Source organism: Somniosus microcephalus, unplaced genomic scaffold (genome assembly GCF_052327205.1).
Source record: "Somniosus microcephalus isolate GS21.2 unplaced genomic scaffold, FLI_Smic_1.0 unresolved_chr8, whole genome shotgun sequence".
NCBI lineage: Eukaryota > Metazoa > Chordata > Chondrichthyes > Squaliformes > Somniosidae > Somniosus > Somniosus microcephalus.
The window spans coordinates 39,097,026-39,121,698 of NW_028225186.1; the positions used below are offsets into that span (position 1 = coordinate 39,097,026).

The window sequence follows — 24,673 nt, forward strand, 5'->3', positions numbered from 1 at the left end:
TTATTTTGCCGACTGCATCTCCCTAACAAACTTAGCTGATCACAGCACGGCTATCAGTCAACTCATTGCCAGTGTGAAAAATGCCACATTAGCAACGTGTGCAAGACTCGAATGACAGAGTAACTGGGCCGTGATAACTTATCCTGATATTCATGAGGCCTTAACATTCGCTGCATAAGACAATTCTACCTCTGGTTACCATCCCTCCTGCCATTGGAAAGCGTTTGTCTTTATTTCCTCTATCAAAACCCATTGTAATTTTGCAAGCCTCTATTAAATTTCCTCTTAGCCTCCAGAGGAAAGCAATCCCAGCTTCTCCACACTGTAAGACGTCAAACGGGTTCTGTATGTCTGATAGACATATATTTCAGCTACAGGGGAGTCAAAGGTTATGGGGAACGGGCGGCAAAGTTGCGTTGTGTCGAAGATCTTATCAGCCACGAACTTTTTAAATGGCGGGCTCGAGGGGCCGAATGGCCCAATCCTGCTCCTATTTTTTCTTTTGGGGGAGGTTAGTTTCTTAATTATGTAATTTTTGAGCAGCTAAACAACGTTGGAAGGAAACTCCCACGGGACGTAGAAAAGTGCAAAATCTTAGCTCTACCGAGAGCTCATGCACCTGAGAGGTTAACCCTGTGTTTCTCTGTCCACAGATCTTCCAGGACCTTCGAAGTGTTTCCAGCATTTAATCAACAATTCCAGATGCAGTATCTGCTGCATATTGCTTTTTATGTTAACGCAGTGTCCCCGCTTGTATTAACAAAAGTCAAAAATAAATTGTAGCTACCAGAAAATAGAATCGATTAAGTCGGCGTGCATTGGTGGTTCAGGGGTAGAATTCTCGCCTGCCACGCGGGAGACCCGGGTTCGATTCCCGGCCAATGCAGGCTAATTTTTTTAACAATTCATTTCATAGCAAACACATCACATGAGCATAAATAATTTATTAGCTGTACCTGTGCAAGTGGATCAAGGGTATGAATGTTCTGCTCCTGTTGCTTTGCAACAGCTTTGAGGGGCTGAATGGCATCCTGTTCCTGTGTAACAGGCTCGATTCTTACTCTGACAGACATTGCATTGCTCACTTCCTCGTTAGTCTCGTTGTGAGTATCCCCGCCTGTCACGCGGGAGACCGGGGTGAAATTCCCCGACGGGAAGGAATTTTAACATCCCCAATTTTAAACGTTTTGGCAGCACCTTAAAGCGCTCCTTGGAAAAGATCAACAGCGAAAGATTGAACCTAAAACAAGTTTAAACGGTGAGGAACTGCATAAAAACCTCCTGCATCAATTCCTCGTTAGCATAGTGTTCTCCTTCTGTTTGTCTTTTGTGCGGGGCACTGCGGAACGAGAGAGGACAGGGAAATGCAGATAACAGCGGGAGAAAGCACGTCTGATCTTTCAAGTGGACAGAACTGGCACGATTGGCCGAATGGCCTCACACTGTACTGCACGCCTCCATGAATCATATGGATATCTGAGACATACTCACACAAAGTGAGCACACATCTGTGTTCGTGCATATGTTTGAGTCTTTGTCTCAAGCAGTGCATTACTGTTTCCTCTGTATTGTCCTTGATATTTTGGTGCTGATTATTCAATATCCCGACGGCTTTTCTCTGACTGTGTATCTCTGAGAAAAGCACAGAAGCAAATAGATTTCAGGTGGACGCCTACACGCACTTGATGCTTTGGTTTCCTGAACATGTCCTTTGTGATCTCGCCTAAAAAATGTCATCTTGTACGAAAAGTTTGCCTGGCGTGAAAGTGACCTGAATTTCAAAGCAGCAAGGAGGAAAGACTGCCTTGTTCTGCTTGCTGGCAGGCCGCTTCTCACAGCTTCCCTGGTGGTCTAGTGAATAGGATTCGGCGCTTTCACCGCCGCGGCCCGGGTTCGATTCCCGGTCAGGGAACCAGTGCGTTTTCTGGCTGTTTGAAATGCCAGCAATCAAAGCACCGCGCGAAACAATGCTTGCACCTCATCAACCTTTCAATTTTCCACACCGCTGCTGTTGCCTCAACAGTCAGCAGCGCATCATTCGGTACCGAGGTGCAGCATTCGCTTCCTTGCCTCACAATGTCAGAACAGTCACGGTTATTATCCGTCTTCCATGTATTATTTTGCCGACTGCATCTCCCTAACAAACTTAGCTGATCACAGCACGGCTATCAGTCAACTCATTGCCAGTGTGAAAAATGCCACATTAGCAACGTGTGCAAGACTCGAATGACAGAGTAACTGGGCCGTGATAACTTATCCTGATATTCATGAGGCCTTAACATTCGCTGCATAAGACAATTCTACCTCTGGTTACCATCCCTCCTGCCATTGGAAAGCGTTTGTCTTTATTTCCTCTATCAAAACCCATTGTAATTTTGCAAGCCTCTATTAAATTTCCTCTTAGCCTCCAGAGGAAAGCAATCCCAGCTTCTCCACACTGTAAGACGTCAAACGGGTTCTGTATGTCTGATAGACATATATTTCAGCTACAGGGGAGTCAAAGGTTATGGGGAACGGGCGGCAAAGTTGCGTTGTGTCGAAGATCTTATCAGCCACGAACTTTTTAAATGGCGGGCTCGAGGGGCCGAATGGCCCAATCCTGCTCCTATTTTTTCTTTTGGGGGAGGTTAGTTTCTTAATTATGTAATTTTTGAGCAGCTAAACAACGTTGGAAGGAAACTCCCACGGGACGTAGAAAAGTGCAAAATCTTAGCTCTACCGAGAGCTCATGCACCTGAGAGGTTAACCCTGTGTTTCTCTGTCCACAGATCTTCCAGGACCTTCGAAGTGTTTCCAGCATTTAATCAACAATTCCAGATGCAGTATCTGCTGCATATTGCTTTTTATGTTAACGCAGTGTCCCCGCTTGTATTAACAAAAGTCAAAAATAAATTGTAGCTACCAGAAAATAGAATCGATTAAGTCGGCGTGCATTGGTGGTTCAGGGGTAGAATTCTCGCCTGCCACGCGGGAGACCCGGGTTCGATTCCCGGCCAATGCAGGCTAATTTTTTTAACAATTCATTTCATAGCAAACACATCACATGAGCATAAATAATTTATTAGCTGTACCTGTGCAAGTGGATCAAGGGTATGAATGTTCTGCTCCTGTTGCTTTGCAACAGCTTTGAGGGGCTGAATGGCATCCTGTTCCTGTGTAACAGGCTCGATTCTTACTCTGACAGACATTGCATTGCTCACTTCCTCGTTAGTCTCGTTGTGAGTATCCCCGCCTGTCACGCGGGAGACCGGGGTGAAATTCCCCGACGGGAAGGAATTTTAACATCCCCAATTTTAAACGTTTTGGCAGCACCTTAAAGCGCTCCTTGGAAAAGATCAACAGCGAAAGATTGAACCTAAAACAAGTTTAAACGGTGAGGAACTGCATAAAAACCTCCTGCATCAATTCCTCGTTAGCATAGTGTTCTCCTTCTGTTTGTCTTTTGTGCGGGGCACTGCGGAACGAGAGAGGACAGGGAAATGCAGATAACAGCGGGAGAAAGCACGTCTGATCTTTCAAGTGGACAGAACTGGCACGATTGGCCGAATGGCCTCACACTGTACTGCACGCCTCCATGAATCATATGGATATCTGAGACATACTCACACAAAGTGAGCACACATCTGTGTTCGTGCATATGTTTGAGTCTTTGTCTCAAGCAGTGCATTACTGTTTCCTCTGTATTGTCCTTGATATTTTGGTGCTGATTATTCAATATCCCGACGGCTTTTCTCTGACTGTGTATCTCTGAGAAAAGCACAGAAGCAAATAGATTTCAGGTGGACGCCTACACGCACTTGATGCTTTGGTTTCCTGAACATGTCCTTTGTGATCTCGCCTAAAAAATGTCATCTTGTACGAAAAGTTTGCCTGGCGTGAAAGTGACCTGAATTTCAAAGCAGCAAGGAGGAAAGACTGCCTTGTTCTGCTTGCTGGCAGGCCGCTTCTCACAGCTTCCCTGGTGGTCTAGTGGATAGGATTCGGCGCTTTCACCGCCGCGGCCCGGGTTCGATTCCCGGTCAGGGAACCAGTGCGTTTTCTGGCTGTTTGAAATGCCAGCAATCAAAGCACCGCGCGAAACAATGCTTGCACCTCATCAACCTTTCAATTTTCCACACCGCTGCTGTTGCCTCAACAGTCAGCAGCGCATCATTCGGTACCGAGGTGCAGCATTCGCTTCCTTGCCTCACAGTGTCAGAACAGTCACGGTTATTATCCGTCTTCCATGTATTATTTTGCCGACTGCATCTCCCTAACAAACTTAGCTGATCACAGCACGGCTATCAGTCAACTCATTGCCAGTGTGAAAAATGCCACATTAGCAACGTGTGCAAGACTCGAATGACAGAGTAACTGGGCCGTGATAACTTATCCTGATATTCATGAGGCCTTAACATTCGCTGCATAAGACAATTCTACCTCTGGTTACCATCGCTCCTGCCATTGGAAAGCGTTTGTCTTTATTTCCTCTATCAAAACCCATTGTAATTTTGCAAGCCTCTATTAAATTTCCTCTTAGCCTCCAGAGGAAAGCAATCCCAGCTTCTCCACACTATCCCTCGGGCCACACTGTAAGACGTCAAACGGGTTCTGTATGTCTGATAGACATATATTTCAGCTACAGGGGAGTCAAAGGTTATGGGGAACGGGCGGCAAAGTTGCGTTGTGTCGAAGATCTCATCAGCCACGAACTTTTTAAATGGCGGGCTCGAGGGGCCGAATGGCCCAATCCTGCTCCTATTTTTTCTTTTGGGGAAGGTTAGTTTCTTAATTATGTAATTTTTGAGCAGCTAAACAACGTTGGAAGGAAACTCCCACGGGAAGTAGAAAAGTGCAAAATCTTAGCTCTACCGAGAGCTCATGCACCTGAGAGGTTAACCCTGTGTTTCTCTGTCCACAGATCTTCCAGGACCTTCGAAGTGTTTCCAGCATTTAATCAACAATTCCAGATGCAGTATCTGCTGCATATTGCTTTTTATGTTAACGCAGTGTCCCCGCTTGTATTAACAAAAGTCAAAAATAAATTGTAGCTACCAGAAAATAGAATCGATTAAGTCGGCGTGCATTGGTGGTTCAGGGGTAGAATTCTCGCCTGCCACGCGGGAGACCCGGGTTCGATTCCCGGCCAATGCAGGCTAATTTTTTTAACAATTCATTTCATAGCAAACACATCACATGAGCATAAATAATTTATTAGCTGTACCTGTGCAAGTGGATCAAGGGTATGAATGTTCTGCTCCTGTTGCTGTGCAACAGCTTTGAGGGGCTGAATGGCATCCTGTTCCTGTGTAACAGGCTCGATTCTTACTCTGACAGACATTGCATTGCTCACTTCCTCGTTAGTCTCGTTGTGAGTATCCCCGCCTGTCACGCGGGAGACCGGGGTGAAATTCCCCGACGGGAAGGAATTTTAACATCCCCAATTTTAAACGTTTTGGCAGCACCTTAAAGCGCTCCTTGGAAAAGATCAACAGCGAAAGATTGAACCTAAAACAAGTTTAAACGGTGAGGAACTGCATAAAAACCTCCTGCATCAATTCCTCGTTAGCATAGTGTTCTCCTTCTGTTTGTCTTTTGTGCGGGGCTCTGCGGAACGAGAGAGGACAGGGAAATGCAGATAACAGCGGGAGAAAGCACGTCTGATCTTTCAAGTGGACAGAACTGGCACGATTGGCCGAATGGCCTCACACTGTACTGCACGCCTCCATGAATCATATGGATATCTGAGACATACTCACACAAAGTGAGCACACATCTGTGTTCGTGCATATGTTTGAGTCTTTGTCTCAAGCAGTGCATTACTGTTTCCTCTGCATTGTCCTTGATATTTTGGTGCTGATTATTCAATATCCCGACGGCTTTTCTCTGACTGTGTATCTCTGAGAAAAGCACAGAAGCAAATAGATTTCAGGTGGACGCCTACACGCACTTGATGCTTTGGTTTCCTGAACATGTCCTTTGTGATCTCGCCTAAAAAATGTCATCTTGTACGAAAAGTTTGCCTGGCGTGAAAGTGACCTGAATTTCAAAGCAGCAAGGAGGAAAGACTGCCTTGTTCTGCTTGCTGGCAGGCCGCTTCTCACAGCTTCCCTGGTGGTCTAGTGGATAGGATTCGGCGCTTTCACCGCCGCGGCCCGGGTTCGATTCCCGGTCAGGGAACCAGTGCGTTTTCTGGCTGTTTGAAATGCCAGCAATCAAAGCACCGCGCGAAACAATGCTTGCACCTCATCAACCTTTCAATTTTCCACACCGCTGCTGTTGCCTCAACAGTCAGCAGCGCATCATTCGGTACCGAGGTGCAGCATTCGCTTCCTTGCCTCACAGTGTCAGAACAGTCACGGTTATTATCCGTCTTCCATGTATTATTTTGCCGACTGCATCTCCCTAACAAACTTAGCTGATCACAGCACGGCTATCAGTCAACTCATTGCCAGTGTGAAAAATGCCACATTAGCAACGTGTGCAAGACTCGAATGACAGAGTAACTGGGCCGTGATAACTTATCCTGATATTCATGAGGCCTTAACATTCGCTGCATAAGACAATTCTACCTCTGGTTACCATCCCTCCTGCCATTGGAAAGCGTTTGTCTTTATTTCCTCTATCAAAACCCATTGTAATTTTGCAAGCCTCTATTAAATTTCCTCTTAGCCTCCAGAGGAAAGCAATCCCAGCTTCTCCACACTATCCCTCGGGCCACACTGTAAGACGTCAAACGGGTTCTGTATGTCTGATAGACATATATTTCAGCTACAGGGGAGTCAAAGGTTATGGGGAACGGGCGGCAAAGTTGCGTTGTGTCGAAGATCTCATCAGCCACGAACTTTTTAAATGGCGGGCTCGAGGGGCCGAATGGCCCAATCCTGCTCCTATTTTTTCTTTTGGGGAAGGTTAGTTTCTTAATTATGTAATTTTTGAGCAGCTAAACAACGTTGGAAGGAAACTCCCACGGGAAGTAGAAAAGTGCAAAATCTTAGCTCTACCGAGAGCTCATGCACCTGAGAGGTTAACCCTGTGTTTCTCTGTCCACAGATCTTCCAGGACCTTCGAAGTGTTTCCAGCATTTAATCAACAATTCCAGATGCAGTATCTGCTGCATATTGCTTTTTATGTTAACGCAGTGTCCCCGCTTGTATTAACAAAAGTCAAAAATAAATTGTAGCTACCAGAAAATAGAATCGATTAAGTCGGCGTGCATTGGTGGTTCAGGGGTAGAATTCTCGCCTGCCACGCGGGAGACCCGGGTTCGATTCCCGGCCAATGCAGGCTAATTTTTTTAACAATTCATTTCATAGCAAACACATCACATGAGCATAAATAATTTATTAGCTGTACCTGTGCAAGTGGATCAAGGGTATGAATGTTCTGCTCCTGTTGCTGTGCAACAGCTTTGAGGGGCTGAATGGCATCCTGTTCCTGTGTAACAGGCTCGATTCTTACTCTGACAGACATTGCATTGCTCACTTCCTCGTTAGTCTCGTTGTGAGTATCCCCGCCTGTCACGCGGGAGACCGGGGTGAAATTCCCCGACGGGAAGGAATTTTAACATCCCCAATTTTAAACGTTTTGGCAGCACCTTAAAGCGCTCCTTGGAAAAGATCAACAGCGAAAGATTGAACCTAAAACAAGTTTAAACGGTGAGGAACTGCATAAAAACCTCCTGCATCAATTCCTCGTTAGCATAGTGTTCTCCTTCTGTTTGTCTTTTGTGCGGGGCACTGCGGAACGAGAGAGGACAGGGAAATGCAGATAACAGCGGGAGAAAGCACGTCTGATCTTTCAAGTGGACAGAACTGGCACGATTGGCCGAATGGCCTCACACTGTACTGCACGCCTCCATGAATCATATGGATATCTGAGACATACTCACACAAAGTGAGCACACATCTGTGTTCGTGCATATGTTTGAGTCTTTGTCTCAAGCAGTGCATTACTGTTTCCTCTGCATTGTCCTTGATATTTTGGTGCTGATTATTCAATATCCCGACGGCTTTTCTCTGACTGTGTATCTCTGAGAAAAGCACAGAAGCAAATAGATTTCAGGTGGACGCCTACACGCACTTGATGCTTTGGTTTCCTGATCATGTCCTTTGTGATCTCGCCTAAAAAATGTCATCTTGTACGAAAAGTTTGCCTGGCGTGAAAGTGACCTGAATTTCAAAGCAGCAAGGAGGAAAGACTGCCTTGTTCTGCTTGCTGGCAGGCCGCTTCTCACAGCTTCCCTGGTGGTCTAGTGGATAGGATTCGGCGCTTTCACCGCCGCGGCCCGGGTTCGATTCCCGGTCAGGGAACCAGTGCGTTTTCTGGCTGTTTGAAATGCCAGCAATCAAAGCACCGCGCGAAACAATGCTTGCACCTCATCAACCTTTCAATTTTCCACACCGCTGCTGTTGCCTCAACAGTCAGCAGCGCATCATTCGGTACCGAGGTGCAGCATTCGCTTCCTTGCCTCACAGTGTCAGAACAGTCACGGTTATTATCCGTCTTCCATGTATTATTTTGCCGACTGCATCTCCCTAACAAACTTAGCTGATCACAGCACGGCTATCAGTCAACTCATTGCCAGTGTGAAAAATGCCACATTAGCAACGTGTGCAAGACTCGAATGACAGAGTAACTGGGCCGTGATAACTTATCCTGATATTCATGAGGCCTTAACATTCGCTGCATAAGACAATTCTACCTCTGGTTACCATCCCTCCTGCCATTGGAAAGCGTTTGTCTTTATTTCCTCTATCAAAACCCATTGTAATTTTGCAAGCCTCTATTAAATTTCCTCTTAGCCTCCAGAGGAAAGCAATCCCAGCTTCTCCACACTATCCCTCGGGCCACACTGTAAGACGTCAAACGGGTTCTGTATGTCTGATAGACATATATTTCAGCTACAGGGGAGTCAAAGGTTATGGGGAACGGGCGGCAAAGTTGCGTTGTGTCGAAGATCTCATCAGCCACGAACTTTTTAAATGGCGGGCTCGAGGGGCCGAATGGCCCAATCCTGCTCCTATTTTTTCTTTTGGGGAAGGTTAGTTTCTTAATTATGTAATTTTTGAGCAGCTAAACAACGTTGGAAGGAAACTCCCACGGGAAGTAGAAAAGTGCAAAATCTTAGCTCTACCGAGAGCTCATGCACCTGAGAGGTTAACCCTGTGTTTCTCTGTCCACAGATCTTCCAGGACCTTCGAAGTGTTTCCAGCATTTAATCAACAATTCCAGATGCAGTATCTGCTGCATATTGCTTTTTATGTTAACGCAGTGTCCCCGCTTGTATTAACAAAAGTCAAAAATAAATTGTAGCTACCAGAAAATAGAATCGATTAAGTCGGCGTGCATTGGTGGTTCAGGGGTAGAATTCTCGCCTGCCACGCGGGAGACCCGGGTTCGATTCCCGGCCAATGCAGGCTAATTTTTTTAACAATTCATTTCATAGCAAACACATCACATGAGCATAAATAATTTATTAGCTGTACCTGTGCAAGTGGATCAAGGGTATGAATGTTCTGCTCCTGTTGCTGTGCAACAGCTTTGAGGGGCTGAATGGCATCCTGTTCCTGTGTAACAGGCTCGATTCTTACTCTGACAGACATTGCATTGCTCACTTCCTCGTTAGTCTCGTTGTGAGTATCCCCGCCTGTCACGCGGGAGACCGGGGTGAAATTCCCCGACGGGAAGGAATTTTAACATCCCCAATTTTAAACGTTTTGGCAGCACCTTAAAGCGCTCCTTGGAAAAGATCAACAGCGAAAGATTGAACCTAAAACAAGTTTAAACGGTGAGGAACTGCATAAAAACCTCCTGCATCAATTCCTCGTTAGCATAGTGTTCTCCTTCTGTTTGTCTTTTGTGCGGGGCTCTGCGGAACGAGAGAGGACAGGGAAATGCAGATAACAGCGGGAGAAAGCACGTCTGATCTTTCAAGTGGACAGAACTGGCACGATTGGCCGAATGGCCTCACACTGTACTGCACGCCTCCATGAATCATATGGATATCTGAGACATACTCACACAAAGTGAGCACACATCTGTGTTCGTGCATATGTTTGAGTCTTTGTCTCAAGCAGTGCATTACTGTTTCCTCTGCATTGTCCTTGATATTTTGGTGCTGATTATTCAATATCCCGACGGCTTTTCTCTGACTGTGTATCTCTGAGAAAAGCACAGAAGCAAATAGATTTCAGGTGGACGCCTACACGCACTTGATGCTTTGGTTTCCTGAACATGTCCTTTGTGATCTCGCCTAAAAAATGTCATCTTGTACGAAAAGTTTGCCTGGCGTGAAAGTGACCTGAATTTCAAAGCAGCAAGGAGGAAAGACTGCCTTGTTCTGCTTGCTGGCAGGCCGCTTCTCACAGCTTCCCTGGTGGTCTAGTGGATAGGATTCGGCGCTTTCACCGCCGCGGCCCGGGTTCGATTCCCGGTCAGGGAACCAGTGCGTTTTCTGGCTGTTTGAAATGCCAGCAATCAAAGCACCGCGCGAAACAATGCTTGCACCTCATCAACCTTTCAATTTTCCACACCGCTGCTGTTGCCTCAACAGTCAGCAGCGCATCATTCGGTACCGAGGTGCAGCATTCGCTTCCTTGCCTCACAGTGTCAGAACAGTCACGGTTATTATCCGTCTTCCATGTATTATTTTGCCGACTGCATCTCCCTAACAAACTTAGCTGATCACAGCACGGCTATCAGTCAACTCATTGCCAGTGTGAAAAATGCCACATTAGCAACGTGTGCAAGACTCGAATGACAGAGTAACTGGGCCGTGATAACTTATCCTGATATTCATGAGGCCTTAACATTCGCTGCATAAGACAATTCTACCTCTGGTTACCATCCCTCCTGCCATTGGAAAGCGTTTGTCTTTATTTCCTCTATCAAAACCCATTGTAATTTTGCAAGCCTCTATTAAATTTCCTCTTAGCCTCCAGAGGAAAGCAATCCCAGCTTCTCCACACTATCCCTCGGGCCACACTGTAAGACGTCAAACGGGTTCTGTATGTCTGATAGACATATATTTCAGCTACAGGGGAGTCAAAGGTTATGGGGAACGGGCGGCAAAGTTGCGTTGTGTCGAAGATCTCATCAGCCACGAACTTTTTAAATGGCGGGCTCGAGGGGCCGAATGGCCCAATCCTGCTCCTATTTTTTCTTTTGGGGAAGGTTAGTTTCTTAATTATGTAATTTTTGAGCAGCTAAACAACGTTGGAAGGAAACTCCCACGGGAAGTAGAAAAGTGCAAAATCTTAGCTCTACCGAGAGCTCATGCACCTGAGAGGTTAACCCTGTGTTTCTCTGTCCACAGATCTTCCAGGACCTTCGAAGTGTTTCCAGCATTTAATCAACAATTCCAGATGCAGTATCTGCTGCATATTGCTTTTTATGTTAACGCAGTGTCCCCGCTTGTATTAACAAAAGTCAAAAATAAATTGTAGCTACCAGAAAATAGAATCGATTAAGTCGGCGTGCATTGGTGGTTCAGGGGTAGAATTCTCGCCTGCCACGCGGGAGACCCGGGTTCGATTCCCGGCCAATGCAGGCTAATTTTTTTAACAATTCATTTCATAGCAAACACATCACATGAGCATAAATAATTTATTAGCTGTACCTGTGCAAGTGGATCAAGGGTATGAATGTTCTGCTCCTGTTCCTGTGCAACAGCTTTGAGGGGCTGAATGGCATCCTGTTCCTGTGTAACAGGCTCGATTCTTACTCTGACAGACATTGCATTGCTCACTTCCTCGTTAGTCTCGTTGTGAGTATCCCCGCCTGTCACGCGGGAGACCGGGGTGAAATTCCCCGACGGGAAGGAATTTTAACATCCCCAATTTTAAACGTTTTGGCAGCACCTTAAAGCGCTCCTTGGAAAAGATCAACAGCGAAAGATTGAACCTAAAACAAGTTTAAACGGTGAGGAACTGCATAAAAACCTCCTGCATCAATTCCTCGTTAGCATAGTGTTCTCCTTCTGTTTGTCTTTTGTGCGGGGCACTGCGGAACGAGAGAGGACAGGGAAATGCAGATAACAGCGGGAGAAAGCACGTCTGATCTTTCAAGTGGACAGAACTGGCACGATTGGCCGAATGGCCTCACACTGTACTGCACGCCTCCATGAATCATATGGATATCTGAGACATACTCACACAAAGTGAGCACACATCTGTGTTCGTGCATATGTTTGAGTCTTTGTCTCAAGCAGTGCATTACTGTTTCCTCTGCATTGTCCTTGATATTTTGGTGCTGATTATTCAATATCCCGACGGCTTTTCTCTGACTGTGTATCTCTGAGAAAAGCACAGAAGCAAATAGATTTCAGGTGGACGCCTACACGCACTTGATGCTTTGGTTTCCTGATCATGTCCTTTGTGATCTCGCCTAAAAAATGTCATCTTGTACGAAAAGTTTGCCTGGCGTGAAAGTGACCTGAATTTCAAAGCAGCAAGGAGGAAAGACTGCCTTGTTCTGCTTGCTGGCAGGCCGCTTCTCACAGCTTCCCTGGTGGTCTAGTGGATAGGATTCGGCGCTTTCACCGCCGCGGCCCGGGTTCGATTCCCGGTCAGGGAACCAGTGCGTTTTCTGGCTGTTTGAAATGCCAGCAATCAAAGCACCGCGCGAAACAATGCTTGCACCTCATCAACCTTTCAATTTTCCACACCGCTGCTGTTGCCTCAACAGTCAGCAGCGCATCATTCGGTACCGAGGTGCAGCATTCGCTTCCTTGCCTCACAGTGTCAGAACAGTCACGGTTATTATCCGTCTTCCATGTATTATTTTGCCGACTGCATCTCCCTAACAAACTTAGCTGATCACAGCACGGCTATCAGTCAACTCATTGCCAGTGTGAAAAATGCCACATTAGCAACGTGTGCAAGACTCGAATGACAGAGTAACTGGGCCGTGATAACTTATCCTGATATTCATGAGGCCTTAACATTCGCTGCATAAGACAATTCTACCTCTGGTTACCATCCCTCCTGCCATTGGAAAGCGTTTGTCTTTATTTCCTCTATCAAAACCCATTGTAATTTTGCAAGCCTCTATTAAATTTCCTCTTAGCCTCCAGAGGAAAGCAATCCCAGCTTCTCCACACTATCCCTCGGGCCACACTGTAAGACGTCAAACGGGTTCTGTATGTCTGATAGACATATATTTCAGCTACAGGGGAGTCAAAGGTTATGGGGAACGGGCGGCAAAGTTGCGTTGTGTCGAAGATCTCATCAGCCACGAACTTTTTAAATGGCGGGCTCGAGGGGCCGAATGGCCCAATCCTGCTCCTATTTTTTCTTTTGGGGAAGGTTAGTTTCTTAATTATGTAATTTTTGAGCAGCTAAACAACGTTGGAAGGAAACTCCCACGGGAAGTAGAAAAGTGCAAAATCTTAGCTCTACCGAGAGCTCATGCACCTGAGAGGTTAACCCTGTGTTTCTCTGTCCACAGATCTTCCAGGACCTTCGAAGTGTTTCCAGCATTTAATCAACAATTCCAGATGCAGTATCTGCTGCATATTGCTTTTTATGTTAACGCAGTGTCCCCGCTTGTATTAACAAAAGTCAAAAATAAATTGTAGCTACCAGAAAATAGAATCGATTAAGTCGGCGTGCATTGGTGGTTCAGGGGTAGAATTCTCGCCTGCCACGCGGGAGACCCGGGTTCGATTCCCGGCCAATGCAGGCTAATTTTTTTAACAATTCATTTCATAGCAAACACATCACATGAGCATAAATAATTTATTAGCTGTACCTGTGCAAGTGGATCAAGGGTATGAATGTTCTGCTCCTGTTGCTGTGCAACAGCTTTGAGGGGCTGAATGGCATCCTGTTCCTGTGTAACAGGCTCGATTCTTACTCTGACAGACATTGCATTGCTCACTTCCTCGTTAGTCTCGTTGTGAGTATCCCCGCCTGTCACGCGGGAGACCGGGGTGAAATTCCCCGACGGGAAGGAATTTTAACATCCCCAATTTTAAACGTTTTGGCAGCACCTTAAAGCGCTCCTTGGAAAAGATCAACAGCGAAAGATTGAACCTAAAACAAGTTTAAACGGTGAGGAACTGCATAAAAACCTCCTGCATCAATTCCTCGTTAGCATAGTGTTCTCCTTCTGTTTGTCTTTTGTGCGGGGCTCTGCGGAACGAGAGAGGACAGGGAAATGCAGATAACAGCGGGAGAAAGCACGTCTGATCTTTCAAGTGGACAGAACTGGCACGATTGGCCGAATGGCCTCACACTGTACTGCACGCCTCCATGAATCATATGGATATCTGAGACATACTCACACAAAGTGAGCACACATCTGTGTTCGTGCATATGTTTGAGTCTTTGTCTCAAGCAGTGCATTACTGTTTCCTCTGCATTGTCCTTGATATTTTGGTGCTGATTATTCAATATCCCGACGGCTTTTCTCTGACTGTGTATCTCTGAGAAAAGCACAGAAGCAAATAGATTTCAGGTGGACGCCTACACGCACTTGATGCTTTGGTTTCCTGAACATGTCCTTTGTGATCTCGCCTAAAAAATGTCATCTTGTACGAAAAGTTTGCCTGGCGTGAAAGTGACCTGAATTTCAAAGCAGCAAGGAGGAAAGACTGCCTTGTTCTGCTTGCTGGCAGGCCGCTTCTCACAGCTTCCCTGGTGGTCTAGTGGATAGGATTCGGCGCTTTCACCGCCGCGGCCCGGGTTCGATTCCCGGTCAGGGAACCAGTGCGTTTTCTGGCTGTTTGAAATGCCAGCAATCAAAGCACCCGCGCGAAACAATGCGCGAATCAACCTTTCAATTTTCCACACCGCTGCTGTTGCCTCAACAGTCAGTAGCGCATCATTCGATACCGAGGTGCAGCATTCGCTTCCTTGCCTCACAGTGTCAGAACAGTCACGGTTATTATCCGTCTTCCATGTATTATTTTGCCGACTGCATCTCCCTAACAAACTTAGCTGATCACAGCACGGCTATCAGTCAACTCATTGCCAGTGTGAAAAATGCCACATTAGCAACGTGTGCAAGACTCGAATGACAGAGTAACTGGGCCGTGATAACTTATCCTGATATTCATGAGGCCTTAACATTCGCTGCATAAGACAATTCTACCTCTGGTTACCATCACTCCTGCCATTGGAAAGCGTTTGTCTTTATTTCCTCTATCAAAACCCATTGTAACTTTGCAAGCCTCTATTAAATTTCCTCTTAGCCTCCAGAGGAAAGCAATCCCAGCTTCTCCACACTATCCCTCGGGCCTCACTGTAAGACGTCAAACGGGGTCTGTCTGTCTGATAGACATATATTTCAGCTACAGGGGAGTCAATGGTTATGGGGAACGGGCGGCAAAGTTGCGTTGTGTCGAAGATCTCATCAGCCACGAACTTTTTAAATGGCGGGCTCGAGGGGCCGAATGGCCCAATCCTGCTCCTATTTAATCTTTTGGGGAAGGTTAGTTTCTTAATTATGTAATTTTTGAGCAGCTAAACAACGTTGGAAGGAAACTCCCACGGGACGTAGAAAAGTGCAAAATCTTAGCTCTACCGAGAGCTCATACACCTGAGAGGTTAACCTTGTGTTTCTCTGTCCACAGATCTTCCAGGACCTTCGAAGTGTTTCCAGCATTTTATCAACAATTCCAGATGCAGTATCTGCTGCATATTGCTTTTTATGTTAACGCAGTGTCCCCGCTTGTATTAACAAAAGTCAGAAATAAATTGTAGCTACCAGAAAATAGAATCGATTAAGTCGGCGTGCATTGGTGGTTCAGGGGTAGAATTCTCGCCTGCCACGCGGGAGACCCGGGTTCGATTCCCGGCCAATGCAGGCTAATTTTTTTAACAATTCATTTCATTGCAAACACATCACATGAGCATAAATAATTTATTAGCTGTACCTGTGCAAGCGGATCAAGGGTATGAATGTTCTGCTCCTGTTCCTGTGCAACAGCTTTGAGGGGCTGAATGGCATCCTGTTCCTGTGTAACAGGCTCGATTCTTACTCTGACAGACATTGCATTGCTCACTTCCTCGTTAGTCTCGTTGTGAGTATCCCCGCCTGTCACGCGGGAGACCGGGGTGAAATTCCCCGACGGGAAGGAATTTTAACATCCCCAATTTTAAACGTTTTGGCAGCACCTTAAAGCGCTCCTTGGAAAAGATCAACAGCGAAAGATTGAACCTAAAACAATTTTAAACGGTGAGGAACTGCATAAAAACCTCCTGCATCAATTCCTCGTTAGCATAGTGTTCTCCTTCTGTTTGTCTTTTGTGCGGGGCACTGCGGAACGAGAGAGGACAGGGAAATGCAGATAACAGCGGGAGAAAGCACGTCTGATCTTTCAAGTGGACAGCACTGGCACGATTGGCCGAATGGCCTCACACTGTACTGCACGCCTCCATGAATCATATGGATATCTGAGACATACTCACACAAAGTGAGCACACATCTGTGTTCGTGCATATGTGTGAGTCTTTGTCTCAAGCAGTGCATTACTGTTTCCTCTGTATTGTCCTTGATATTTTGGTGCTGATTATTCAATATCCCGACGGCTTTTCTCTGACTGTGTATCTCTGAGAAAAGCACAGAAGCAAATAGATTTCAGGTGGACGCCTACACGCACTTGATGCTTTGGTTTCCTGAACATGTCCTTTGTGATCTCGCCTAAAAAATGTCATCTTGTACGAAAAGTTTGCCTGGCGTGAAAGTGACCTGAATTTCAAAGCAGCAAGGAGGAAAGACTGCCTTGTTCTGCTTGCTGGCAGGCCGCTTCTCACAGCTTCCCTGGTGGTCTAGTGGATAGGATTCGGCGCTTTCACCGCCGCGGCCCGGGTTCGATTCCCGGTCAGGGAACCAGTGCGTTTTCTGGCTGTTTGAAATGCCAGCAATCAAAGCACCCGCGCGAAACAATGCGCGAATCAACCTTTCAATTTTCCACACCGCTGCTGTTGCCTCAACAGTCAGTAGCGCATCATTCGATACCGAGGTGCAGCATTCGCTTCCTTGCCTCACAGTGTCAGAACAGTCACGGTTATTATCCGTCTTCCATGTATTATTTTGCCGACTGCATCTCCCTAACAAACTTAGCTGATCACAGCACGGCTATCAGTCAACTCATTGCCAGTGTGAAAAATGCCACATTAGCAACGTGTGCAAGACTCGAATGACAGAGTAACTGGGCCGTGATAACTTATCCTGATATTCATGAGGCCTTAACATTCGCTGCATAAGACAATTCTACCTCTGGTTACCATCACTCCTGCCATTGGAAAGCGTTTGTCTTTATTTCCTCTATCAAAACCCATTGTAACTTTGCAAGCCTCTATTAAATTTCCTCTTAGCCTCCAGAGGAAAGCAATCCCAGCTTCTCCACACTATCCCTCGGGCCTCACTGTAAGACGTCAAACGGGTTCTGTCTGTCTGATAGACATATATTTCAGCTACAGGGGAGTCAATGGTTATGGGGAACGGGCGGCAAAGTTGCGTTGTGTCGAAGATCTCATCAGCCACGAACTTTTTAAATGGCGGGCTCGAGGGGCCGAATGGCCCAATCCTGCTCCTATTTAATCTTTTGGGGAAGGTTAGTTTCTTAATTATGTAATTTTTGAGCAGCTAAACAACGTTGGAAGGAAACTCCCACGGGACGTAGAAAAGTGCAAAATCTTAGCTCTACCGAGAGCTCATACACCTGAGAGGTTAACCTTGTGTTTCTCTGTCCACAGATCTTCCAGGACCTTCGAAGTGTTTCCAGCATTTTATCAACAATTCCAGATGCAGTATCTGCTGCATATTGCTTTTTATGTGAACGCAGTGTCCCCGCTTGTATTAACAAAAGTCAGAAATAAATTGTAGCTACCAGAAAATAGAATCGATTAAGTCGGCGTGCATTGGTGGTTCAGGGGTAGAATTCTCGCCTGCCACGCGGGAGACCCGGGTTCGATTCCCGGCCAATGCAGGCTAATTTTTTTAACAATTCATTTCATTGCAAACACATCACATGAGCATAAATAATTTATTAGCTGTACCTGTGCAAGCGGATCAAGGGTATGAATGTTCTGCTCCTGTTCCTGTGCAACAGCTTTGAGGGGCTGAATGGCATCCTGTTCCTGTGTAACAGGCTCGATTCTTACTCTGACAGACATTGCATTGCTCACTTCCTCGTTAGTCTCGTTGTGAGTATCCCCGCCTGTCACGCGGGAGACCGGGGTGAAATTCCCCGACGGGAAGGAATTTTAACATCCCCAATTTTAAACGTTTTGGCAGCACCTTAAAGCGCTCCTTGGAAAAGATCAACAGCGAAAGATTGAACCTAAAACAATTTTAAACGGTGAGGAACTGCATAAAAACCTCCTGCATCAATTCCTCGTTAGCATAGTGTTCTCCTTCTGTTTGTCTTTTGTGCGGGGCACTGCGGAACGAGAGAGGACAGGGAAATGCAGATAACAGCGGGAGAAAGCACGTCTGATCTTTCAAGTGGACAGCACTGGCACGATTGGCCGAATGGCCTCACACTGTACTGCACGCCTCCATGAATCATATGGATATCTGAGACATACTCACACAAAGTGAGCACACATCTGTGTTCGTGCATATGTGTGAGTCTTTGTCTCAAGCAGTGCATTACTGTTTCCTCTGTATTGTCCTTGATATTTTGGTGCTGATTATTCAATATCCCGACGGCTTTTCTCTGACTGTGTATCTCTGAGAAAAGCACAGAAGCAAATAGATTTCAGGTGGACGCCTACACGCACTTGATGCTGTGGTTTCCTGAACATGTCCTTTGTGATCTCGCCTAAAAAATGTCATCTTGCACGAAAAGTTTGCCTGGCGTGAAAGTGACCTGAATTTCAAAGCAGCAAGGAGGAAAGACTGCCTTGTTCTGCTTGCTGGCAGGCCGCTTCTCACAGCTTCCCTGGTGGTCCAGTGGATAGGATTCGGCACTTTCAGCGCCGCGGCCCGGGTTCGATTCCTGGTCAGGGAACCAGTGCGTTTTCTGGCTGTTTGACATGCCAGCAATCAAAGCACTCGCGCGAAACAATGCTTGCACCTCATCAACCTTTCAATTTTCCACACCGCTGCTGTTGCCTCAACAGTCAGCAGCGCATCATTCGGTACCGAGGTGCAGCATTCGCTTCCTTGCCTCGCAGTGTCAGAACAGTCACGGTTATTATCCGTCTTCCATGTATTATTTTGCCGACTGCATCTCCCTAACAAACTTAGCTGATCACAGCACGGCTATCAGTCAACTCATTGCCAGTGTGAAAAATGCCACATTAGCAACGTGTGCAAGACTCGAATGACAGAGTAACTGGGCCGTGATAACTTATCCTGATATTCATGTGGCCTTAACATTCGCTGCATAAGACAATTCTACCTCTGGTTACCATCCCTCCTGCCATTGGAAAGCGTTTGTCTTTATTTCCTCTATCAAAACCCATTGTAAATTTGCAAGCCTCTATTAAATTTCCTCTTAGCCTCCAGAGGAAAGCAATCCCAGCTTCTCCACACTATCCCTCGGGCCACACTGCAAGACGTCAAACGGGTTCTGTATGTCTGATAGACATATATTTCAGCTACAGGGGATTCAAAGGTTATGGGGAACGGGCGGCAAAGTTGCGTTGTGTCGAAGATCTCATCAGCCACGAACTTTTTAAATGGCGGGCTCGAGGGGCCGAATGGCCCAATCCTGCTCCTATTTTTTCTTTTGGGGAAGGTTAGTTTCTTAATTATGTAATTTTTGAGCAGCTAAACAACGTTGGAAGGAAACTCCCACGGGACGTAGAAAAGTGCAAAATCTTAGCTCTACCGAGAGCTCATGCACCTGAGAGGTTAACCCTGTGTTTCTCTGTCCACAGATCTTCCAGGACCTTCGAGGTGTTTCCAGCATTTAATCAACAATTCCAGATGCAGTATCTGCTGCATATTGCTTTTTATGTTAACGCAGTGTCCCCGCTTGTATTAACAAAAGTCAAAAATAAATTGTAGCTACCAGAAAATAGAATCGATTAAGTCGGCGTCCATTGGTGGTTCAGGGGTAGAATTCTCGCCTGCCACGCGGGAGACCCGGGTTCGATTCCCGGCCAATGCAGGCTAATTTTTTTAACAATTCATTTCATAGCAAACACATCACATGAGCATAAATAATTTATTAGCTGTACCTGTGCAAGTGGATCAAGGGTATGAATGTTCTGCTCCTGTTGCTGTGCAACAGCTTTGAGGGGCTGAATGGCATCCTGTTCCTGTGTAACAGGCTCGATTCTTACTCTGACAGACATTGCATTGCTCACTTCCTCGTTAGTCTCGTTGTGAGTATCCCCGCCTGTCACGCGGGAGACCGGGGTGAAATTCCCCGACGGGAAGGAATTTTAACATCCCCAATTTTAAACGTTTTGGCAGCACCTTAAAGCGGTCCTTGGAAAAGATCAACAGCGAAAGATTGAACCTAAAACAATTTTAAACGGTGAGGAACTGCATAAAAACCTCCTGCATCAATTCCTCGTTAGCATAGTGTTCTCCTTCTGTTTGTCTTTTGTGCGGGGCACTGCGGAACGAGAGAGGACAGGGAAATGCAGATAACAGCGGGAGAAAGCACGTCTGATCTTTCAAGTGGACAGCACTGGCACGATTGGCCGAATGGCCTCACACTGTACTGCACGCCTCCATGAATCATATGGATATCTGAGACATACTCACACAAAGTGAGCACACATCTGTGTTCGTGCATATGTTTGAGTCTTTGTCTCAAGCAGTGCATTGCTGTTTCCTCTGTATTGTCCTTGATATTTTGGTGCTGATTATTCAATATCCCGACGGCTTTTCTCTGACTGTGTATCTCTGAGAAAAGCACAGAAGCAAATAGATTTCAGGTGGACGCCTACACGCACTTGATGCTGTGGTTTCCTGAACATGTCCTTTGTGATCTCGCCTAAAAAATGTCATCTTGTACGAAAAGTTTGCCTGGCGTGAAAGTGACCTGAATTTCAAAGCAGCAAGGAGGAAAGACTGCCTTGTTCTGCTTGCTGGCAGGCAGCTTCTCATAGCTTCCCTGGTGGTCTAGTGGATAGGATTCGGCGCTTTCACCTCCGCGGCCCGGGTTCGATTCCCTGTCAGAAAACCATGTGCGTTTTCTGGCTGCTGGACATGCCAGCAATCAAAGCACTCGCGCGAAACAATGCTTGCACCTCATCAACCTTTCAATTTTCCACACCGCTGCTGTTGCCTCAACAGTCAGCAGCGCATCATTCGGTACCGAGGTGCAGCATTCGCTTCCTTGCCTCGCAGTGTCAGAACAGTCACGGTTATTATCCGTCTTCCATGTATTATTTTGCCGACTGCATCTCCCTAACAAACTTAGCTGATCACAGCACGGCTATCAGTCAACTCATTGCCAATGTGAAAAATGCCACATTAGCAACGTGTGCAAGACTCGAATGACAGAGTAACTGGGCCGTGATAACTTATCCTGATATTCATGAGGCCTTAACATTCGCTGCATAAGACAATTCTACCTCTGGTTACCATCCCTCCTGCCATTGGAAAGCGTTTGTCTTTATTTCCTCTATCAAAACCCATTGTAATTTTGCAAGCCTCTATTAAATTTCCTCTTAGCCTCCAGAGGAAAGCAATCCCAGCTTCTCCACACTATCCCTCGGGCCACACTGTAAGACGTCAAACGGGTTCTGTATGTCTGATAGACATATATTTCAGCTACAGGGGAGTCAAAGGTTATGGGGAACGGGCGGCAAAGTTGCGTTGTGTCGAAGGTCTCATCAGCCACGAACTTTTTAAATGGCGGGCTCGAGGGGCCGAATGGCCCAATCCTGCTCCTATTTTTTCTTTTGGGTAAGGTTAGTTTCTTAATTATGTAATTTTTGAGCAGCTAAACAACGTTGGAAGGAAACTCCCACGGGACGTAGAAAAGTGCAAAATCTTAGCTCTACCGAGAGCTCATGCACCTGAGAGGTTAACCCTGTGTTTCTCTGTCCACAGATCTTCCAGGACCTTCGAAGTGTTTCCAGCATTTAATCAACAATTCCAGATGCAGTATCTGCTGCATATTGCTTTTTATGTTAACGCAGTGTCCCCGCTTGTATTAACAAAAGTCAAAAATAAATTGTAGCTACCAGAAAATAGAATCGATTAAGTCGGCGTGCATTGGTGGTTCAGAGGTAGAATTCTCGCCTGCCACGCGGGAGACCCGGGTTCGATTCCCGGCCAATGCAGGCTAATTTTTTTAACAATTCATTTCATAGCAAACTCATCACATGAGCATAAATAATTTATTAGCTGTACCTGTGCAACTGGATCAAGGGTATGAATGTTCTGCTCCTGTTCCTGTGCAACAGCTTTGAGGGGCTGAATGGCATCCTGTTCCTGTGTAACAGGCTCGATTCTTACTCTGACAGACATTGCATTGGTCACCTCCTCGTTAGTCTCGTTGTGAGTATCCCCGCCTGTCACGCGGGAGACCGGGGTCAAATTCCCCGACGGGAAGGAATTTTAACATCCCCAATTTTAAACGTTTTGGCAGCACCTTAAAGCGCTCCTTGGAAAAGATCAACAGCGAAAGATTGAACCTAAAACAATTTTAAACGGTGAGGAACTGCATAAAAACCTCCTGCATCAATTCCTCGTTAGCATAGTGTTCTCCTTCTGTTTGTCTTTTGTGCGGGGCACTGCGGAACGAGAGAGGACAGGGAAATGCAGATAACCGCGGGAGAAAGCACGTCTGATCTTTCAAGTGGACAGCACTGGCACGATTGGCCGAATGGCCTCACACTGTACTGCACGCCTCCATGAATCATATGGATATCTGAGACATACTCACACAAAGTGAGCACACATCTGTGTTCGTGCATATGTTTGAGTCTTTGTCTCAAGCAGTGCATTACTGTTTCCTCTGTATTGTCCTTGATATTTTGGTGCTGATTATTCAATATCCCGACGGCTTTTCTCTGACTGTGTATCTCTGAGAGAAGCACAGAAGCAAATAGATTTCAGGTGGACGCCTACACGCACTTGATGCTGTGGTTTCCTGAACATGTCCTTTGTGATCTCGCCTAAAAAATGTCATCTTGTACGAAAAGTTTGCCTGGCGTGAAAGTGACCTGAATTTCAAAGCAGCAAGGAGGAAAGACTGCCTTGTTCTGCTTGCTGGCAGGCCGCTTCTCACAGCTTTCCTGGTGGTCTAGTAGATATGATTCGGCGCTTTCACCGCCGCGGCCCGGGTTCGATTCCCGGTCAGGGAACCAGTGTGTTTTCTGGCTGTTTCAAATGCTAGCAATCAAAGCACCCGCGCGAAACAATGCTTGCACCTCATCAACCTTTCAATTTTCCACACCGCTGCTGCTGCCTCAACAGTCAGCAGCGCATCATTCGGTACCGAGGTGCAGCATTCGCTTCCTTGCCTCAGAACAGTCACGGTTATTATCCGTCTTCCATGTATTATTTTGCCGACTGCATCTCCCAAACAAACTTAGCTGATCACAGCACGGCTATCAGTCAACTCATTGCCAGTGTGAAAAATGCCACATTAGCAACGTGTGCAAGACTCGAATGACAGAGTAACTGGGCCGTGATAACTTATCCTGATATTCATGAGGCCTTAACATTCGCTGCATAAGACAATTCTACCTCTGGTTACCATCCCTCCTGCCATTGGAAAGCGTTTGTCTTTATTTCCTCTATCAAAACCCATTGTAATTTTGCAAGCCTCTATTAAATTTCCTCTTAGCCTCCAGAGGAAAGCAATCCCAGCTTCTCCACACTATCCCTCGGGCCACACTGTAAGACGTCAAACGGGTTCTGCATGTCTGATAGACATACATTTCAGCTACAGGGGAGTCAAAGGTTATGGGGAACAGTCGGCAAAGTTGCGTTGTGTCGAAGATCTCATCAGCCACGAACTTTTTAAATGGCGGGCTCGAGGGGCCGAATGGCCCAATCCTGCTCCTATTTTTTCTTTTGGGGAAGGTTAGTTTCTTAATTATGTAATTTTTGAGCAGCTAAACAACGTTGGAAGGAAACTCCCACGGGACGTAGAAAAGTGCAAAATCTTAGCTCTACCGAGAGCTCATGCACCTGAGAGGTTAACACTGTGTTTCTCTGTCCACAGATCTTCCAGGACCTTCGAAGTGTTTCCAGCATTTAATCAACAATTCCAGATGCAGTATCTGCTGCATATTGCTTTTTATGTTAACGCAGTGTCCCCGCTTGTATTAACAAAAGTCAAAAAAAAATTGTAGCTACCAGAAAATAGAATCGATTAAGTCGGCGTCCGTTGGTGGTTCAGGGGTAGAATTCTCGCCTGCCACGCGGGAGACCCGGGTTCGAATCCCGGCCAATGCAGGCTAATTTTTTTAACAATTCATTTCATCGCAAACACATCACATGAGCATAAATAATTTATTAGCTGTACCTGTGCAAGTGGATCAAGGGTATGAATGTTCTGCTTCTGTTGCTGTGCAACAGCTTTGAGGGGCTGAATGGCATCCTGTTCCTGTGTAACAGGCTCGATTCTTACTCTGACAGACATTGCATTGCTCACTTCCTCGTTAGTCTCGTTGTGAGTATCCCCGCCTGTCACGCGGGAGACCGGGGTGAAATTCCCCGACGGGAAGGAATTTTAACATCCCCAATTTTAAACGTTTTGGCAGCACCTTAAAGCGCTCCTTGGAAAAGATCAACAGCGAAAGATTGAACCTAAAACAAT

At 46.2% G+C, this 24,673-nt stretch overlaps 16 non-coding genes across 16 annotated transcripts; all 16 read left to right on the top strand.

The window, feature by feature from the left end:
- Window positions 1-815: 815 nt before the first annotated feature.
- Window positions 816-886, top strand: trnag-gcc (transfer RNA glycine (anticodon GCC)). Its single transcript has one exon. It is a non-coding gene; the product is annotated as a tRNA-Gly (tRNA).
- A 2,044-nt stretch (window positions 887-2,930) lies between these two features.
- On the top strand, window positions 2,931-3,001 carry trnag-gcc (transfer RNA glycine (anticodon GCC)). Its single transcript has one exon. It is a non-coding gene; the product is annotated as a tRNA-Gly (tRNA).
- A 954-nt stretch (window positions 3,002-3,955) lies between these two features.
- trnae-uuc (transfer RNA glutamic acid (anticodon UUC)) lies at window positions 3,956-4,027 on the top strand. Its single transcript has one exon. It is a non-coding gene; the product is annotated as a tRNA-Glu (tRNA).
- A 1,035-nt stretch (window positions 4,028-5,062) lies between these two features.
- On the top strand, window positions 5,063-5,133 carry trnag-gcc (transfer RNA glycine (anticodon GCC)). Its single transcript has one exon. It is a non-coding gene; the product is annotated as a tRNA-Gly (tRNA).
- Window positions 5,134-6,087: 954 nt separating this feature from the next.
- trnae-uuc (transfer RNA glutamic acid (anticodon UUC)) lies at window positions 6,088-6,159 on the top strand. The gene has a single exon. It is a non-coding gene; the product is annotated as a tRNA-Glu (tRNA).
- A 1,035-nt stretch (window positions 6,160-7,194) lies between these two features.
- trnag-gcc (transfer RNA glycine (anticodon GCC)) lies at window positions 7,195-7,265 on the top strand. Its single transcript has one exon. It is a non-coding gene; the product is annotated as a tRNA-Gly (tRNA).
- A 954-nt stretch (window positions 7,266-8,219) lies between these two features.
- trnae-uuc (transfer RNA glutamic acid (anticodon UUC)) lies at window positions 8,220-8,291 on the top strand. The gene has a single exon. It is a non-coding gene; the product is annotated as a tRNA-Glu (tRNA).
- Window positions 8,292-9,326: 1,035 nt separating this feature from the next.
- On the top strand, window positions 9,327-9,397 carry trnag-gcc (transfer RNA glycine (anticodon GCC)). The gene has a single exon. It is a non-coding gene; the product is annotated as a tRNA-Gly (tRNA).
- Window positions 9,398-10,351: 954 nt separating this feature from the next.
- On the top strand, window positions 10,352-10,423 carry trnae-uuc (transfer RNA glutamic acid (anticodon UUC)). The gene has a single exon. It is a non-coding gene; the product is annotated as a tRNA-Glu (tRNA).
- Window positions 10,424-11,458: 1,035 nt separating this feature from the next.
- Window positions 11,459-11,529, top strand: trnag-gcc (transfer RNA glycine (anticodon GCC)). The gene has a single exon. It is a non-coding gene; the product is annotated as a tRNA-Gly (tRNA).
- Window positions 11,530-12,483: 954 nt separating this feature from the next.
- On the top strand, window positions 12,484-12,555 carry trnae-uuc (transfer RNA glutamic acid (anticodon UUC)). The gene has a single exon. It is a non-coding gene; the product is annotated as a tRNA-Glu (tRNA).
- A 1,035-nt stretch (window positions 12,556-13,590) lies between these two features.
- Window positions 13,591-13,661, top strand: trnag-gcc (transfer RNA glycine (anticodon GCC)). Its single transcript has one exon. It is a non-coding gene; the product is annotated as a tRNA-Gly (tRNA).
- Window positions 13,662-14,615: 954 nt separating this feature from the next.
- On the top strand, window positions 14,616-14,687 carry trnae-uuc (transfer RNA glutamic acid (anticodon UUC)). The gene has a single exon. It is a non-coding gene; the product is annotated as a tRNA-Glu (tRNA).
- Window positions 14,688-15,718: 1,031 nt separating this feature from the next.
- trnag-gcc (transfer RNA glycine (anticodon GCC)) lies at window positions 15,719-15,789 on the top strand. Its single transcript has one exon. It is a non-coding gene; the product is annotated as a tRNA-Gly (tRNA).
- A 954-nt stretch (window positions 15,790-16,743) lies between these two features.
- Window positions 16,744-16,815, top strand: trnae-uuc (transfer RNA glutamic acid (anticodon UUC)). The gene has a single exon. It is a non-coding gene; the product is annotated as a tRNA-Glu (tRNA).
- A 1,031-nt stretch (window positions 16,816-17,846) lies between these two features.
- On the top strand, window positions 17,847-17,917 carry trnag-gcc (transfer RNA glycine (anticodon GCC)). Its single transcript has one exon. It is a non-coding gene; the product is annotated as a tRNA-Gly (tRNA).
- Window positions 17,918-24,673: the final 6,756 nt, after the last annotated feature.